Below are 18,630 nucleotides of genomic sequence, written 5' to 3' on the forward strand. Positions count from 1 at the left end.
CTTTGGGATATGCTAGAATGATGAAGCATTTTGGTGAGTCTTCAGTAAGTATGAGCATTGCCAGCCAATTGTTGGGGGTGTCACCCCAGCTCTGCTGCGGGTCCCACTCACTACATGCAGCCTTCTACACCTGGCATCCAAAATGATGGTGCTGAACTTGGTGGCAGAGATGGGCCCTTTGACTAGCCCTCGTCCCAGACTGGATCCCCCAGGCTTCTCCCACCAGTAAAGCACAGGAGCCAACAGGTGGCACGTTGTCAGGGAGCAGAAAGCACACATTTTTCACTTGTTTTTTGGTTTTTCCTTGTCCTGGGGGAGCAGTTCAGTTCACTAAATGGTTTTCCTGGTCATAAGGGCACACCATGAAATGTAAAAAAAACAATATAATTAAATGTCTTACGTGAATCTTTGTACTAACAAGATATATCATATCACTGTTGTGTTCTTGGTATTGCATTCCTGCAACTCCATGTGAACACACGCCATATTCTACCAGAGCTTTACAAGATGAATCACCTAGCACTTGAAGCATCTACCTTTGGCATTGCCTAAAATTTATTTGGAACAAATTGGAATATATATACATAATGTATTGTAATATATATACAGTATTGGACTATAGCTAGCATACCTACTAGCAAAAGGGGACAATGCATTATAAGATTTTCAAGTCTGCCTGTGGGCTGGAAGCACTCACCAGCTGCTGACCCGATCCTCCTTTGACCCAGCTGGGCAGTTTAGCCCAATGCTATACAAAGGCATGGATAGCTAGCGCTCTCAGTGTCCATCACCACACCACCCTCTAGGAAAAGCTCTGCATTACACTAGTCCTGGGGTTTTGCTTAATAGCAGAAAAATACTTTGAGCAGCTTTTCCCATTTGGTGCTGGAAGGTCTCTTGTCTCCAGCTCCATCTTAACATCTTTTGGTTGCACATACCTGTGGTGGTTTTACTCATCTGGGCAGCTGAGCTCCACCACAACTGCTCTCTCACTCCCCCTCCTCAAAGGGAAAGGGGAAGAAAATAAGATGAAAAGGCCTCAAGGGTTGAGATAAGGACAGGGAAATCACTCAACAATTATCCTCACGTGTCAAGCAGTCTCAGCATAGGGAGATTAAGGTATTTTATTGCCCATTACTAACAAGCTAGAGCAGTGAGAAACTAAAACATCTTCACACCATCAACCATGTTCTATGTCCTCCCCCTGTGCAGCGCAAGAGAACAGGGAATGGGAGCTGTGGTCAGTCTACAGCACTTCGTCTCCACCGCTCCTTCTCGGTCACTCTCTGCCCCTGCTCCCCATGGGGTCCCTCCCACGGGATGCCATCCTTCCCGAACTGATCCTGTGGGGGCTGCCCACAGGCAGCAACTCTTCAAGAACTGCTTCCACATGGCTCCGTACGACGGGGTCCATCCCCCAGAAGCAAACTGCTCCAGCACGGGTCCCCCACAGGCAGCAGCTCCCCCCAGGCCCCCTCCTCCTGTGTGGGCTCCTCTCCAAGGGCTGCGGCTCTGGCCCGGGGCCTGCTCCTGCGGGGGCTCTCCGTGGGCCGCAGCCTCCTCCAGGCCACATCCACCTGCTCCAGCGGGGGCACTCAGATAAAGGCAGCTCCGGCCGCGGCCCCGGGACCGGCCGGGCGGGCAGCAGGGCCCGGCAGGCGCAGGGCCGCCCGGCTGCGCGAGGCCAGGCCCGACCCGGCAGCCCCACGCCCGGCTTTCCCCCAAAATGGCCGAAGCTCCCTCAGCGGCTTCTCCCAACCACGGGGAAAGCGAAGGAAACCGGAGGACCTGGGCCCAGGCGCCGGCGGAGGGCGCCGCGAGGCGGTGCCGCGGCCGGGCCGGGCGGCACGGAGCAGGAGCGGGGCCGAGGCCCAGGACCCCCGCCCCGCCCCGCCCGGCAGCGCCGCGCTCCCGCCCCTCGCCCTGCCGGCCCCGCTCCCCCCGCGGTGACGCCAGGCGCCGCCCGGTGCCGCGGCCCGCCTCTCATTGTCAGCGGCCGGACCCGCAGCCCGAGCCCGAGCCCCGCGGGCTGCGGCTGCCCGAGTCGTGGCGCGGCTGCCCCGGCCCGGGTCGGCCCGGCGGCTGCCCGAGCGGGCCGAGCGCGCCGCGGGCGGAGGCCGAGCGCGGGCGCTCCCGCCGCCCAGGTAGGCAGAGGTGGGCGCCGCGGAGGGCCGCGGGCGGGCGGGTGCCGCGGCCCCGTCCGGAGCCCCGCGACGCCGCCGCCTCCGCCCGACCGGCGGGGTGGGGAGGAATTCGAGGCATCCGCTTTGTCTGCGCTGCCGGCAGACCGCCTTGCAGCCGCCCGCGCCGGGCGGGTGCCGCGGGACCGGGGTGCCCGCGGCGTGGCGGCGGCGAGACCCCGACCGCGGCGAGGCCGCGCTGCCGGGAGCGGCCAGGCCGGGCCTGCCCCGCCGCGCCGGGGCCTGGCGGGCTCCGGCACTGGCCCCGCGCCCGCGGCCCGCGGCAGTCGCTCCGGGGAGCTCGGCGAGAGCGGTGCGGCGCCCCGCGGGGCTGCCCCGCCACCGGTGGGAGCCGCCCTCGGGCGGCTCGGGCTGTGCTCGGTCGCCTCCGAGGGATCTCCCGAGCTCCCGGACCGGCCGTTTACCCGGCGGCGGGTACGGAGCGGGGCCCGGGGCTGGCCGCGGGGTCGCGGCGCGGCCGGCCGGAAGGCACACGGCCTTTATGCCAGGCTGGAGCGCTGCGGGTACTCTGCGAAGGCGCGCAGAAATTCACCGACGGTTTGGAGATAACTAAATGCCTAATGCACGTCAAACACTCGGTGTAGGGTTCTCTCCTACGATTATCATGTAGTTGACCTTCTTGAGGTTTCTACACACTTAAGGCATGGGGTTCCTGTGAATAGCCATCAGCTTTTTTTTTTTTTTTTTCTTTCTTTCTGCAACTATCTACTTGCTTTCCTGTCAGCTATTTATTTATCTGATTTTTTTTCCCAGCCCATCCACTCTTATTTATGATGAATAATGTTCTCCCTGTTATGTGTGAGCTTCTCTGATGCTCTCTGCCTTTGTTAATCAGGTTAAGCCTTCTTTGCTGCCTTGTCTTGAGGGAATTCATTTATTTAACATCACAAAATTTCCTTTTTCTCCTCTTAAATTTACTCAAATACTGCAATTGGCTTTGCCAGGTGTCACAAGTTGTTGGTATGTAGAGCAAGTGAAGTAGCGGACCTTTGGTGGTTGTCTTTGATGACCACGCTTTCATTGCAAATTTGCATTTTATTTTCTAATGCTACACTTTAAGCCTTTAAACCAATCAAACCCAAGTTAAAGTGACCATACCAACTAGTCAGCACCTTCTGATTAGGTGCAGTTGGATTAGATTTTAATAGGTGCATAAATGCTATTAAAATTCTCCACAAAGTCACTGAAAATAGTGCTTGCAATTGCAGCATGCATTGAGGTTGTTTCTTATCAAGTCTCTAGCTGAACTGAGAGCTTCCTGGGCGGAATCTCTCCTAAGCGACAATGCATAGTGACGATAGTAAAAGGGGAAATATTTTACAACCCTGGAGTTTTCTTCGGCATTCAAGCTTTAGATAAAATGCAGTTACTTAGCATATGCCTACAGTCTTGTGGCAGAGACGTATTTCCTTGCTTACTGGATAATGAAGAGGGACAGTATTCCTCTGCATTTCTACTGCATGTGTGAGTACAAAACCAACAATTATGTGCTTTGGTTAGTTAATAAAAGCCTGTGGCCAGTCAATGTGTTTCAGTAGGCGCAGTGTGCTACATGGCCATTTCACATCGGTGGTACTTGCAGAAGCATAATTCCTCTATTGTGTTGGATCCACAGCAGTAAGGATGGCTGCACTGGCTCCAGTACTCAAACTCTTCCCAGTACTGATTAAGCTTGCTCATACAGCAGAAAAGGATCTGCTCTCTCTTCCTGTGTTTGCTGCCTGCCAAGCTGTTGAGCTGGACGGGCTCCCAGAAGGCTCCAAAAGGCCCTGGGGAGCACTGGCCATGCGTAGGGCTGCGAAGCAGAACCCTGCTCAGCTGTGGTGAGCACAGCCCCTGTCTGGGGTTGTGCCCTGGCAGCTGGGGCTGGTTGGGTCACCTAAGCCCCCTCTAACAGGCCAGGTCCTGGAAGTGGAGGAAAGCTTGCAAAACTGTTTGCTGTGTTTTTTTGGACATGTGGCTAAAAATTCCTGAGGGCAGGAGTAAATCAGGATAAGGAGATATAGAAGCATAGAATAACTTAAGAGTAGGCAGGTCCTTGGTAACTAACTTCCCTGCCTTTGTTCTGGTCCCAGTGGCCCTTCAGCCTCAGCTTTCCCTTAATCCTTTAAATGGTAAAACTTTCTTATTCCAGTTAAGGGCAAGCTGTCAGATTTCTACTTTATAGGAAGACAAAATATGTTATGGCAACATAGTCTCTTCGCTAGCTCCTCTGGCTTTCTCTGTGCTCTGAAAATTTGGCCCAACTGCAAATAAGCTACTGAGTTTATGTATTTAACATAAGTTAGTAAACGTAGACAAAAATAGATCTTCTTGCATAAAGAGTACTCTCACATCTGGCTGTGACCAGAGATGGTAATTAAAAACAAAACAAAAATAACAGTGTGCCTTACTAACAATTTAGGCCAAGTTATTTTGTTCTTTCGGATGAGCTGGTGATTAAATCTTTGAGCATGATCTAACCCTAGTATTGTACACAGGTACTCTGAGATTGTGCTCATCCTCTGTGAAGCCATTCCTTCCCACCAAGGGCAGCGGTCAGCAAGGAAACAAATGAGATATGCCTTATTATTTTCAGAAGTTTTTCAAAAAGTCTGGTTGGTGTAATTGAGCCAAATCACAAAATGGAACAATTTTGATGCAAATATTAAGCTCAAATGAAGCAAATAATCTTGTTTAGGACACCATTTGCTTTGGAAGATTGACATGATGATCAGGAGCGGCAGCATGTTTTGCACTAACTACTGCAATGCAAGTCATGGGAACTCTTAAAACATATTGGAAGGAGAGCACTTGTCTAAAACCATTGTAAGGTCTTTTTTCTTAGGTTATATTTGGATTTATGTATGTGATACAGAAAGCATGCATTTTGAAATACTTGGTGACAGCTGATGAGCAAGTGTTGCTTGCAATTACTTCTTCCATCTCTGGTGCTCTGCTTCACCTTTTGATGCTATTATTCCCTTTGTTTTTCACAGTCTATGTTTTTTGAGGTTTTTGAGTACTTTAACTTGATCTCTTCTACTGTCAGTGGTCACCAAAGGTGTGGGATTCACTGCACTTATCCCAGACTCAGCTGCTTGCCTGGGTGAACAGCCAAAGGCAGACTTCTCCATCTGGTGACTGAGGTCAACTATTGCAGACACTGGATGGTCAGTCATATGTCTAGATTTGGGGACTTGGAGTTAGTGACAGATTCATTTTAATGGAAAAACCCATGAGCGACTGATACCTGTGTGTACTGTTCCAGTGGAGTTGGTGGGATTTGTGTTGTCTCAGCAGCCTGAAAATTGGAGTGCATGAAGTATGGCATTGAATTTTAGCCAACAAAATGTGCCAGCTTAGGTCTTACCCTTTTTGTGTCTCTGTAGGTTTTGACAGCGATGTTTCCCTGTAGGGGCCCTCATCTCAACAGATAAGGGGTTGTAAGGCACAGTTCAGTTCTATGTTCTTTAACCCTCAAGCAGGGTGGAGTAAGATAGGCAAGGCTGTTTGTTGCACCTAAGTGCACTGGCAGTAGACACAGGAGCACAAACACCATACACTAGCAGTTTCTATTTCCTTCTTGGTAAAACATTGCTGAGACTATTTTGGTGCTTGCTCATAGGGGTTGTACAGCAAATCTAGTGTTTATGTTACTGAACTTTTGAGATTCTCGTAGAAACATGATACAGAAAGTTGAATGCACTGTTATAATGAAGGGTTGAAAAGATGGAGGATTTTTAGAAAGTTTAAATTAGTTTAAATATGATACTCAGCCTGCTATGCAGCTTTTTGCCGTGAGTATTGTGTCTGTAGCAGTGAGAGCTGGATGAGTTGTGCCAGCAGTGGAACCCATTAGGATCCATACCAGTAGCCCAGGGAATGAAATGGAGCATTTGCTTAGGAACAAGGTTGCCAAAATACACTGCTATAAAATATAGGGAGACATCAGCTGCTAAGTTTGTTTCTGTGTGACAAACAAATGGGAGCTGATGCTCACTGCTGTAACTTGGAGGAGACAATGGGACTTTTACATTTTCTCCAGTCACAGTTTGGGGAAATGCTAGGTCAGTGCAGGTGGGCATGGTGGTTGAAGGAGGTGGGTTTGCCTTTCCCCTTCCTCTGGCAGCTTTCTCCTCTGGGTGCTCTTTCCAGTTCTCCCCCAGCTGGTGCAGTGTATAGTGGATCTGGTGAAAGTTAATTAGCTGCCCCCAAGCCCCTTTAACCCTACGTACTTCTGTCCTAGCCAAGGACACTTGTATGGCTGGAGTGGGGCAGCATGGGGGTAGAAGGCACAAGTAGTGCCAGGCACAGGGCAGGCCTGTCTAAAAATGACTGAATCATCAGTGTGAGGATCTGTTCTGATCCACACTGTGAGATCAGTTTTGCAATGTTAATGTTCCCTGTTTGTATTAAGTATTGCCACGTGCATGCCCCTGTTTGCATCTGCACCATCACTTTGCTTTTGTGGTGACTTTGGACACTCTGTGTCTGGGAAGCTGCAGCTCACACAAAGCGCTGTCCACACTTGAGCATCAGTAGTGCAGACTTCACATTTAGAGCACTATAGTGGAAAAGTTACTGTAGTTAAGTCCAAACAATTTTGGCCCTGTGTGCCAGAGCACGTATCTTGTGCAAGGGGAAGGCTTCCCTCTGCTGCTCCCCGTCCCACTGTGACTCGACACCGGCTGTCCTGTGCTGCCTCCTCCCAGTGCTGCCCAGCCTCGGGGAGCTGGGAGTCCGCAGCATGGCTGTGCTCAGTGACAGCCCTCATTCCTCCCTTCAAGGCAGAAGCAGGCTGGCTGCCTGGTGCTGCAGGCAAGTCCTGCTTCTCACATGCAGTGCTCTGGGATGAAAAGGACCTGTGCTCCCTCACCACCCTCTTGCAATCTGCCCTGGCTTGGGGAGGAATGTGTGGTGGTTTTGCCTCCTTCATGTCATGAAGGGAAAGTGTAGGCTTTGATGATTTTTATCTGTTCTGTGTGTACTGGCCACTGAGTGTAAACATAGTTCTGAATTTACCTAGCTAATTGGTTTTTAAATCACAGATGAAGTCATAGTTTGACCTCCTATATAACCCGGGTATTAGACCTCACTTAGTTTCAAATTGACTCGTTCACCTAGCCATTTTTGAGGTTTGCAATTTTAAATTGCAAACTTGATGGTTCTCTGAGAGGTGGTTGGTGAATATAAATATGACTTTTTGCAGTGAAAGCCCTTGTTTCTTTGTTGGATTTGTGATCGCTTGCTCAGAAGGAAAGGGACAGATTTCTTTCAGACACCCTGCAAACACCATTGTGGATGAGACCAGACAGATCCTTGAGTGTGTGCTGCCTGTCTCTGAAAGAGCAGAGCAGCAGGAGGAGGAAATGAGAACTGAGGCTTTCTTAGCCCTGGTTAAGAATGAGCTTTGGTGGTTAATATTACAAAGCCCCTGAAGCTTGAGGCTTATGTGTCAGGCTGCACAGTAGGAGAGAAAAGCTTCTGCTTCTGTAGGAGGTGATGTGAGAGGGTTACCCAACCTGTGTCACAGCATAGCAGTCATCCTGCCAGGCAGCTGAGGGAGGCTCCCATGGCTGCAGCACGGCACCTCTCCTGCTCTGGGAACCCACGGACAATGTGCAGGTCAGCCCAGCACTTGCATATAATGGTACAGGAGTAGGCAGCAGCAAGTGCGCTGAATTGGAAATACAAGTGCCATAGTAGGAAAGGTGGAATAGAGGCTAGCAAGAAAACATTGACACTGTGTGTCAATATCACCTGTGTCAATAGTTTTCAAGTTTGTGTTTCAGTCTCCGGGTATTTTATCTGTACTCTAGATGGTAGCTTCATCCTAAGCTGAAAACATGCCTTTCTACATGACTAGCTAAAATGAACATAAGCTCAAGCAGCTCTTTACCCATTTGTCTTTACCTCAGCTATTTCACTTAACACATTTTGCTTTGTTATAGTATGCAATCCAGATGCTTGCAAAAGGGTAAAACTGTTCACGTTTCTGCAGCAGTGTAGCACTCCTTGGCATTGTCAGCTCTTTCACATTGTGCCTGCATGCAGCGCAACATTATACAGCTGGGAATGACAGATTTTGCTGCAGTGCTGCAACCTCGTTACATGTTGAAGCAGCATCTGTCAGATTTTGTTTTCATATTTGCTCTCAAAATTGTTTTTATATAAATTGCTTTTATATGTGTTATCTGGGCTTTAAACTACTGCACTGGATTGTGGCTTCCCTGCTGGGTGACTTTGAAAATCACAGGCTACGTTTCTAAAGCTGAAAGGAGGCTGCAGAAGCTCTAAGCTTATGCTGATCATCTGATTCCGCTGCAGTACTTTCAGCTGCTTGTGCCTTTGAGGTGTCTGTGCCTCACCTGGGAGTGCGGTGGGTTACCTTAAAGGGAAAATCTGATGAAACTGTTTCAAGAACTTGTTGTTACATGTGATATCTTGGTGGAATTTACCAGAATAGAAAGGAGATTCCTGACCTAGGATCTGGAACAGAGCTGAAAAAAAACATTAATTCCTCAGGTAGTGTGAATCATTTGGAAATACGTTTGTTTTTACTGGAGAACAACGATTCCTGTATGATGATAAGTAACTATTAGTACTGCATTGTGGTAAGAATTTTAACTGAGAGCAGTTGGGAAATCCTAATGGAGCTTCTCACTCTATTGTTTGTATCACATCCTGTATATCTATTGTTTGGGATTGTTTTTAGTGTTGTTGAATGTGCTGTTGAAGTCTTAACGTAAAGGTATCCTATATAACATGTGGATGTTGAAGTTTCTCTGAGATTTGGCTATAGAATGTGATACAGTATCTGTAGAAGCTCTTAAATTCTTTTGATGTTGCATTTAAGTAGTTGTGTTTTTGTTTTTTTTTGCATTGAGCAGAGTAATGACTGGCACAGTTTGGAACAGGGCATTTCTTTTTATCTGAAACAAATTGTCAGAGATGCTGTGCAGGAGAGAGTGAGTGCAAAATGATCATCAGTGATTTGGAAAAGCTATGAAACTGAGTTTTTGAAGGTGAATGCAGAAGCAATGCTATAACCTGCTGGGGAGGCAGGGGGGACCATTCTCCTGCAGTGACTGAAAGCTGAGCTCTTTGGATGCTGCAGAGTGCAGACAGCAAAGGTGAGCTCCAGACAGCTGGGTTAGGGATAGATGTAAGGTTGGCTTTAGGCACAGGCATGGTAAAATAGCTACTGCTGTGTGCAGAAAAAAACAGTCATACCCTGTTGTCTGCTTTGGCTGTTCTGTAGTCCTGGAAAGCCTTGCTGTCATTGGGAATGGGTTGTCTCCGGGGTGGGACAACAGGTCCTCCCAGCATCAGCAGCAAGGCACCTTGGCTGCAGCACAATGCTCCTTGAGCCTGGGTCATCTTCCCCACATCCCCCAGAGCAGTGGTGGCAGCCAGCCCTGTCCTGCAGCACCCTTTCCCTAGCTGTCTTAGGGAAACAGGAACTTGCTCCCAAGCCACTACCCACAGATCCATACCATTCACCTTTCAGTTTTGCCTCCATTGTCTATGGTTCAAGCTTGTTTCACTGGAAAGGCTTGAGATCTCTGTCCTGCATGCCTTTGGTGGCTGCTGTGACTGCTGGAGTGTGTGTGGCTCAGCATGGTCCTTCGCTCTGAACCTGTCTGTGCTGTGTGTAAGCTGGCAGGGGCACACAGGCTGTCTGCAAAAGAGGCCCTGGACAGGAGTCAGTAAAGCCTGGGCAGTGCAGTTGTGAGGGCTGAGCGTGTGCTGGGCTGCATGAGCAACAGCACAGCTGACAGGCAGAGAAGGACGGTTGTTCTCTGCTCAGTGCTGGCGAGATGGTGTCTGAAGAGTCATGTCCTGGGTCTGAAGTGTCCAGTCAGGGAGTGTTGCTGATACAGCTGGGGAGCTCGAGGACTTGGTGTGGGAGGTGAGGAGGTGATGTTCCTGGAAGAGGCGAGATGGAGTGTCTGATCCCCTTCCTCCTGGTGTGGGTTGTGGAGAAGAAATGGTTGAGCTCATGTCAGTGGTGTGCAGTGAAAGGATGAGAGACAAGGAATGGAGATTGGTCAAACATAGGACAGGGTCCCAGGGGTTGTGGTGTCCCAGTCCTTGAAGATTTTCGCAACTTGATGGAGACCTGGACAACTTGCTGCACCTTTTGATGCAGCCCCCTTTGGAGCAGGAGCTGGACTAATCTCTGTGGTACTTGGAATTAAGTTCATCACCTTAGTGGCAACCTACATGAGACACAATATGTAGATTTCCCATTTCTTCCCTCCTTGGTAGAAAGGAACAGCACTGGGCAGGAAGCTGTGTGGTCCTGTCTCAGCACAGCCAAGCCTGTTCTTCCTTCCTCTGAAACATCCTTCCTTCCTTCAGTCCAGAGAGTACAAGGGGGAAAAAGACACAAAAATAACAACACAACTGAGTGAGGTTAGCCAGCCATGCCCTGGAAAAGTGCTAGAGGGAGACCCTCTGCTGCCATTTGTGGCTTACATTTGATTTTTCACTCTCCACTTCTTAAATGCCTTGTCAAAAAGGCATGTATCTTCTCTTGGCTCTGATCTTCATTTAGTAGTGGGTTCAGATAAATTAATGCTTGACATTAAGCCTCATTAGCATCCTGTGTAATGCTTGCAGGAGCACGTGTGCTTCAGGAACAACAGAATTTGTCCATCTTCTGTACAGAGTGCCTGTTGTCCATTGTCCATCAGATGCCAGTGGACTTTAAAAATGTAAATGCAGGGTGCCTGAGCACTGCTTCTTTCTTACCAGTAAGCTATATCTAGATTGTAGGTTTTCTATCAGCATGAAACTGAGAATTTGAAACAAAGTTTTTCCGTAGTAGTATTGAATTGTTTAGGCATCTTGAACCCTCTCAGCTTTGGCCTCGTGGACATGAGGCTCATAGGAGCTTGGTGAACTTCAAAGTTAATAGTGTATTCGGTCCTGTGGAAGAAGTACCACTCAGCACCTTCTGCTGGAAATCCTGGCCTGCACTTCTGACCCACAAACAGCTTTTAAGCTGCTTGCTGAGGGAGGCAGCTGGACATTAAGGAGCATCTTTCCACTGTGCAGTTACAGCTTTTCTTTTGTAGAGTCAGTGGCAATCCTAGTCAAAGGAAGCACTTTCTGCAAGCTATGGAGGATAACAACTCAGATCCCTTTCTGGATAGAGGGATCAGGTGGCCCTTTGGCCCTCTTCTACATTAAGGAGAATCCCAACAGCAGCTGCTGAATCCCTTGTCCAGTCATCAGAACTCAGACCTCAAAGTCAGGTAGAGCATCAAGCCTTTTACCTCATTGTTCTCAGACCAGCAAAGAGGCTGTAGCACAGTGAACATGTTTGGTCTTTGCCTTCTAGTACAGTAAGACCCTCACTTCTTTTGACAGTTTTCCCAGCCTCTGGTGCAACGTGCCTTGTATGAAACACCCATCAGTCTTTTGCAACACTCAGCCTACAGGTGAAAACGTTCTGTCCGTGAATTCATCCAGGATTTATTTTGAGCTGGCCATTTTCAATGGCCTGATTGCCTTGTATCATCCTGGCAGCTTCTTTTGGAGCCTTCCTGTTGTCTGTGGAGGGTGACAAGAGGGTGTATGGCTGGCTCGTGGCCTGGCTGCCTGCACTGTTCTGTGGCAGCTGGACTGCATTCCTGAATTTCCCTTTCCATGGCTGCCTGTGGGATGTGATGCTGCAGCAGGTGTCTCTTCCAACGAGGGGCAGGGACTCCTAACATTATAGGAAACGTGTTGGGTACCAATGCCCACAGCAGAAGAGTTGCTTTGGAAAAATACCAGCACACCTGCAGAAATGCTGCTCTGCTTGGTTTGTACATGTGCTGTATTTTCTTCTGAGTTCTTTGCAGTGTGAGGCAGACAGCATTGCACTGTCTTATTAGTCTTTGAATGTCAGTTTTGAGGTTAATGTGTTTGTCTCCATGGCTATGAGTATGCTCTCACAGAGGCATAAAAAAGCTCCTTAAAAAGATCCAGACTGTCAACTGTTTGTAAAAGTTATTATTATTGTTTTTGTTACCTGAGGGTATCTTCAGAAATAAATTGAATACAAAAGACTCCTGTTAGGGTCTTCCAGTCTACCCAGCTGTCTTCGTTGCATAAATCACATTTAACAGAGTGACATAAACTACTGAATACCTCCTTTGACTTTGCATTTGCCAGTAAACAAAACTGATATATTCTAAAGCTGCAGGCTGGGAGTTTTTGGGAGAGAAAGGTCTGTTATAAGCAAGTCCCAGCTCATAGTCAATGTTTGTGATACAACTAGAGGACAGGGTTCCCAGGAGTTTGACTTGGGAGACCAAGAAGGATTTGGAGATTATGAGTGTGTTAACCAATCAGACTTTGTTCACAAGTTGTGAAATGCTTTGTCTGAGGTCCACCTAGTTCAGATGACTTCAGGGAGGAATCACTGCTTTGCTGCATGTCTGAGTCAGTGCCTGCAGGTGGGCGAGGTATCTGCTGCTTCTGCTCAGTGGAGCAGCTGGGCTTCGTGGTGGCTGGTCATGCCTCGTCTTGCCTGCTGCTGTTGTGCTGTGTCTGGATGGCATGGAGAAGGTCTTGCTGGGAGCACTGCCACCCAGAAAGTGCTTCTGAAAGAAGCCCTAATCAGGTGATGGAGTCTTGGTATATTGACATCCAAGATTTTCCTTCAAAGTGGATTTTATGAATTGCAAAAAGAGCAGATGGGAGGCGGCGCTGCAGAGAGCTCTTCTCACTTTGCTGAAGGATTCCCTTTGAACAGCTGAAGGATGCTGCTGGAACAGGTAATTCTGCAGAGTCATAGCCTAAACTGGCCAGCCTTCATGCCAGAGGGGTTTTAAATGGTGGACCACTTCCTTCTCCTCTCTTCATAGTAGCAATGTTCACCCCTGGTGTTCCTCACTGAGCTGAGGAGTGCTGCTTGTCTCTATCTGTTCTAACAAATGCTTGTTCAAAATCTTTAGTGTTTCTGGTGCTGCTGGGCTCATACGCATGTGTGAGCTGATGCAGTTTTGCCACAGTTGGCATGTGTGTGTGCACTGTGCTGTAGGTAAAGACAACCTTACCACAGGAAGTTTACAGTTCAAATCAAGCATAAACCTTAGTTTGCTCTGAGAGTAACAGCCACTGCACCTGTAACCTAGTTCATCCTCACTGGTTTCTTCAAGGCACCCTTTCACCACTGTACTGTTACTAATTGAGCCTTAGTCCAGCCCCATGCATTTTGGCTGCAATTGCATGTCGGGGCAGGATGCTGAGTAGGACTGCAGAAGTGCTGCTGTCCAGACATCCTAATGCAGTGTTCTGAAATGGTGCCAGCAACGGTATGTTCTGGATCTGCACTAGGCAGGGCAAGTATTGAATTTATACCAGCGAGGCTGCATCAGATGCCACCCAGGCTAGGGCAAGCTTCTTGCAAGCTAGCCAGGAAGATGGTGGTGTGCCCCAAAGAGGGATCCGCACAGTAACAGCAGCTTCACAGGGACCTGAGGTAAAACTTTTACTGTATTTTGGGATTCTGATGATCGTGTTTAATATAGGGAATGTTCTTCTTTGGTGGATAAAAGTGTTAATGATTTATAAAGGTGGGCCTACAAAGGAGCAGTTAAAATTGACTGTAATCTTTTTCCCATAAATAATTCGCTGTGTTGTCATTCTGCTTTCTTTAAAAATTATTCTGGCCTGTAGTTGCATCTAGCTCTGGGGATATTGCAGGAGGACACATGGGTGGTTCTCAAAGATATACCTGTGGTCTTTCTCAACACTCACACAAGTATGTGTGTGTACTGAATTTAAACAGACTGTTTAATTCCAGATATCTGTTAAGGATTATTGAAGGTTATTGAATTAAACAACTATTAGTAAAGATCAAGGAAAAATGAAAATCTAGACCTATCTTTGAATCTGAATGATCACTTTGTAGAATCACAGAATCATTAAGGTCGGAAAAGACCTCCACGGTCATCTGGTCCAACCATCCCCCTACTACCAATGTCACCCACTAAACCACATCCCTAAGCACTGCATCCAACCTTTCTTTAAACACCCCCAGGGACGGTGACTCCACCACCTTTCTGGGCAACCTTTTCCAATGCCTGACTACTCTTCCTGAGAAGAAATTTCTCCTCGTTTTCAACCTAAACCTTCCCTGGCACAATTTGAGGCTATTTGCCTCTGTCCCATCACTGGTTACCTGCGAGAAGAGGCTGAAACCCATCTCACCACAACCTCCTTTCAGGAAGTTGTAGAGGGCAATGAGGTCTCCCCTCAGTCTCCTATTCTCCAGATTAAACAACCCCAGTACCCTTAGCTGCTCCTCGCAGGACTTGTGTTCCAGGCCCTTCAGCAGTTTAGCCTTTCTCTGGACAAGGCTCCAGGGCCTTGATGTCCTTCTTGTAGTGTGGAGACCAAAACTGAACGCAGCACTCAAGGTGTGACCTCACTAAAGCTGAGCACAGGGGGACAATCACCTCCACAGTCCTGCTGGCTGCACTATTCCTGACACAAGCCAGGATGCTGTTGGCCTTCTTGGCCACTTGGGCACACTGCTGGCTCATGTTCAGATGAGCATCAACCAACAGTCCCAGATCCTTTTTCTCTGCACAGCTTTCCAGCCACCCTGCCCGAGGCCTGTAGTGCTGCATGGGGTTGTTGTGGCCAAAGTGCAGGACCTGGCACTGAGCCATATAGAACCTCATCCCTTGGCCTCTGCCCATTGACCCAACCTGTCCAGGTCCCTCTCCAGGGCCTTCCTACTCTCTGGCAGATCGACGTTTCCCCCCAACTTGGTGTCATCTGCAAACTTATTGAGGGTGCACTCAATTCCCTCATTCGAGTCCTCAGTAAAGATATTAAAGAGAATAAGCTTCAACACTGACTTGTGGGGAACACCACTTGTAATGGGATGCCAGTTGGACTTAACTCCATTCACTACCACTGTCTGGGCCTGCCTGCCCAGTCAGTCTTCAACCCAGCAAAGCGTGTACCTGTCCAAGCAATGGGCTGCCAGCTTCTTCAGGAGAATACTGTGGGAGACTGTGTCAAAGGCCTTGCTGAAGTCTAGGTAGACTACATCAACAGCCTTTCATCCACGAGGTGGGTCACCTGGTCATAGGTGAAGATGAGTTTGGTAAGGCAGGACTTGCCTTTCATGAACCTGTGCTGACTTGGGCCTGATCCCCAGGTAGCCCTGCACATGCTGTGTGATTGCACTCAAGACAATATGTTCCATATTCCTTTTGTAACTCAGTTCATGTTTCATTTCCTTGTGCTATAATATCAATTTGAGGGTCTGTGTGGTGCCTTCCAGGGATGCTCAGAACTAGTTCCTGCATGCACAGACTTAAAGGAAGCACGGGGCAAATTGTATAGAGAAGATAGGACTCATTTCCCAAAGTGTAGCTTGGTTAGACACTTGTCTCAGCTTTTCACGAAGGGTTTTCCCTATTAGTACTTAAGAGGACACTCATGATCACCGTCATCAGTGCTGCTTTATGCTTGTGTCATCTTTGGCATGGGTTGGCCCACACCTTTCCAGACCCAAAGGGGCAGTCATTGCTGGGAATGACTCAGGAGTTAGCACCAACAGGGACTGTCCTGTTCAGAGGCTGATAATGTTTGATCAGACAGGGGTTCTCATTTCATACTAGTCGGACTTGGGGCCAGAGAACAGATTGAAGCAAGGCTAATGTGCTGATAGACTTAAGCACTCTCTGTGGTCAACAGCATAACAGTGGCATCTCTAAGGGGCCATTCATCTAGGCAGCCTTAGGCAGTAGCCTGGGATCAGAGGATCAGATGAACAATTATCTGACAGTGCTGATTACTCTTTTTTTATTTTTCTTCCCTCCACTCTCCCCCTCCTTTTTTATTTTTATTTTTATTTATTTTTTTATTTTTTTTTAAATCTAGGGAGAGTATCTGGACTCCTATATTGAATGCATAGCTACAAAAGGGTAGACTTTGGGAATGCAGGTACTGTCCAAGGAGATGAACTGATCAAGCAGAGAGCTTAGACAGACTCTTTCCTCAACCTCTAAAAAGGTAAGGCTGGGTAGGACCTTGAGGTCGGATTTCCTAGCATAAGAGAGCTGGGAGGGATGCCAAAAGACTGCCCCGCTCCACTTTGATTTTCAGTGGCATCATAGCTACCTGTAACAGTGCGCTGCTGTGGCTGAGCTGGGTACTCGCTGCTGAAGTTTTGCTCCTTGCCACATGTTGCTGGGCTTCTGGAGTGATCTCCGTTTTTCTGCAGGGTTTGTAGGATGTGTGGAAGGAAACACCTGGATTGCTGAGCAAGCCTTTTGGCCAGAAAAGCTCAGAGCAACTAAAGGAGTGGTTCTGCAAAGGTGCTGGCTTGGATGTGCTTCCCCTACTCATTCAGGAGAGTGGAGTATACCCTGTATCAGGTGAGGTGTGGAAAAATGTGGAATACCCTGTAATTTGCATGCCAACAGAAATACTTCATTGCACGCGTGGCTAGGGTATAATGCTGAAGAATGTGAAGGTTAAAGTTGCCCATGTCTAGTGAATAAAATGATGTGGAGTACTTGATATTGATCTTATTAGGCATATGGTAGCAGGGATGCCTTTCCCAGCTCTGTAGATGCTGCTGGATGATAAATTGCTTGGGTTTATGTTTTTGGGTACTGTAGCCCATCTGTGGTATGGTGCTCGTCAGATGTGCAATGTTATTTCTGCCATTAGGGCAGGACTGACCCTGTCTGACCCAGATAGGTGTTTGGGGCAGGACAGGAAAAGAGCCCAAGAAGATGGCAGGAGATCTACTGGATCAGAGCAAGGGTTTACCTGTCCTGTGTCCTGTCTCCACAGCAGTGGCTAGAAATGGATTCCTAAGAAGGAGGTGGAAGATAGATCTTATAAGAGATTTCACCATATGCTAACTGTCTAGGGAAAACAGAGCTTTAAGAAACGGGGAGAGGGAGACTGAAGTGATGGGATAGAGGAAAAGGAACATGGAGTCATCAGCAGTCATTCTAGGTGATGCCCATTGATTTGTGTTCTACAAACAGCAGCAAAGAGCACCTCTCTGTGCTACTCTCCAGATTTTATAGCTCTGCATTTATACCTCCTTCCCCATCAGCTGCCCCTGTTTCAGACTGAAGGGGCTGAACCTGGGCAGCATCCTTACACACAGCATTTCTGAGATGGGTGAGACAGAAGCCTACAGAACTAGAGTCTGAGTAGTGTTTTTCCCTCCTGGTTTACATTATTTTTCTAATACTCTGTTTTTTTGTACTGCTATTAACATTGAACGGATGTCTTCATAAATACCAGAGTATCCCTGAGGAGCCTCTTTCATTGAAAGGGGCAATGCTGAAGAATTATAGATTAAAAACAATGACAACTGGGTACAAAGTAGACAACAGAAACAAACAAAAAAGCTGGCAGACAGTTAGGAAACTTCAGAGAGAGTGTGAGGCCCTCCTAGGGTGTTTATCCTGTGGCTTTCAGTTAGCCTGTGGGTGGTTCAGTTCCAGGCTGCACCTCTGGCATCAAGGCCAGAACTTGTTATGGGGGTGAGCAGAAGTGATGGTGGCATCTGTAGTCCCTAAATTCCTGGCAGTGCTGAGCCTGGTTGAGGCAGGAGGGAAGGATGGAGGGGTGAAGGAAGTGGACGACTTCAGTGTGCAAAAAAAAATCATAAAGGAAGCACTGAGCTAGGGCTGTTTTTCCCATGCTGTCTGCAGGGTGCTGCCAAGTTTGTGACTTGCTGGAGGGATGCCCACATAGTGTTTGTGAAATCAAATATAACACTAAAATCTGAGGACAAGTAGCAGCATGGGACACTGAGTCAAAGAAGAGTATCGTCCTCAGCTTTGATTTGAGTGCAGTTTGGGACATTTTTCTTGAAACTTTGAAGGCAGAAAGGTCTCTGTAATGAGATCCCCAGCTCTCCCGCCCACAAAAAAGTGTTGCTAGATTCAAATATAGGGTAAATGAAGATCTTCTCAAAAGAGATAACTTGTCTGCTGCATGTGCAAGTCATTTTTTGATACCTGGCAGATAGGAACAGCATGTTGAGAGGCTTTAAAGGTATTGCCACATTTCTGATCAGTAGCTCCAGAGCAAAGGTAATTTCTTGCTCCACTGTTTCCAGTGAGGGGACGTCACCAGCTGTAGAGCTCTGATTCTTGTGGGGGATAACGACCGTCGTATGTTGTTGGAAGGAAGATGCTATACCTAATGACTGAATGTTCAAGCTTGGTCTCAGTGAGCCTTCACTTGTGAATGTGTTCAGTGCAAGGCAAGCAGGAAGTGGAGCCAAAGGAGAGTGGCAGGTTTGAAGAGAAAGGCAAATTCTATGCCGGGCATGGTAAAGCAATGGCAGCTGTTCAAACCCCAGCACTGCTCCAAGCACCTGCTAACTCTGAGCAACTGGGGGTGGCCTTATGCTCTGCTACTTTCAGATTGGCCCTCCTAGCTCAGGTCCCAGTGT

General features: G+C 48.1%; 1 protein-coding gene across 3 annotated transcripts in view; it reads left to right on the plus strand.

Moving 5' to 3' along the window:
* Window positions 1-1,890: 1,890 nt before the first annotated feature.
* The window catches only part of LUZP1 (leucine zipper protein 1), a 43,962-nt gene continuing 27,222 nt past the window's right edge, over window positions 1,891-18,630 (plus strand). Inside the window, exon 1 of one of the 3 annotated variants that reach the window (XM_084496834.1) lies at window positions 1,891-2,144. The gene's annotated coding sequence lies outside the window, so the exon portion shown is untranslated. Of the gene's footprint in view, window positions 2,145-8,537; window positions 8,709-9,109; window positions 9,317-18,630 lie in introns of those variants that run through there. The other 2 variants (XM_084496835.1, XM_084496836.1) reach the window with 2 other exon arrangements.

Source organism: Aythya ferina (assembly GCF_964211825.1).
Source record: "Aythya ferina genome assembly, chromosome: 24".
Taxonomy (NCBI): domain Eukaryota; kingdom Metazoa; phylum Chordata; class Aves; order Anseriformes; family Anatidae; genus Aythya; species Aythya ferina.